Here is an 835-nt window from a genome sequence, read left to right on the forward strand (position 1 = left end):
AAATGTACTCATTACCTTTTCCATGTAATTGTAACTTCTCTGTATGGTATTTTCACAATTTAAAAAAAAAGGTCAAAAGCATGTGCATATGACTAGATAAGATTATGTTAAGGTAAATGAACCCCATGATAAGGACACAAGTGGTTTTTTATTTCTTCCTGTGGTTTCTAATATATTTCTAATGTACGATGTGATTTTTTATATGTGCATCCCCCACAGTTAAACCCCTGTTTTCACTGTATCTGATGTTGGTGCACTTCCATCTTGTATGTGCACTTCTCTAACTTGGGGATGGAAAGGGAAAAAACAAAAGGCTTAAATAAGCATACAGTATGACCATTGCAACAATGTGACGCACAAGAGAGTATGTTGAAAAATGAACTTTACAATTTAGGAGGGGAGAGGAGGGAAGTGTACTTGTGGAAGTGGGAGGGAAGGGATCGCGGGGGAAAACAAAGGAGGAGGTAACAATGCTTGATAGGAAATGTACTCATTACCTTTTCATGTAACTGTAACTACTCTGTACAGTACTTTTACAAAAAAAAATGTAAAAATGTTCTCGGATGGAAGAGAATATTTCCCCTATTTTACCCATGTAATATCGTTAACAAAGAAATTAATGCAAAATACTGATATGAAGATATTTTGAATAAATATGTGTGTATGTGTATGTGTGTGTGTGTGCGTGCCTGCGCATTTTCGTTCTCAGAGTTTGAATTCAGTGCACCAAGGTCTCACTAGGCCATTCCTCTCTAGATTGATGAGCTACTATATAAGCTACATCTCCATTCTTGGCTCTTTGCTAGTTCATTAATTTTTTAAAATATTTTTATTA

Source organism: Dipodomys spectabilis, unplaced genomic scaffold (assembly GCF_019054845.1).
Source record: "Dipodomys spectabilis isolate Male_0828 unplaced genomic scaffold, ASM1905484v1 ptg000309l, whole genome shotgun sequence".
Taxonomy (NCBI): Eukaryota; Metazoa; Chordata; class Mammalia; order Rodentia; family Heteromyidae; genus Dipodomys; species Dipodomys spectabilis.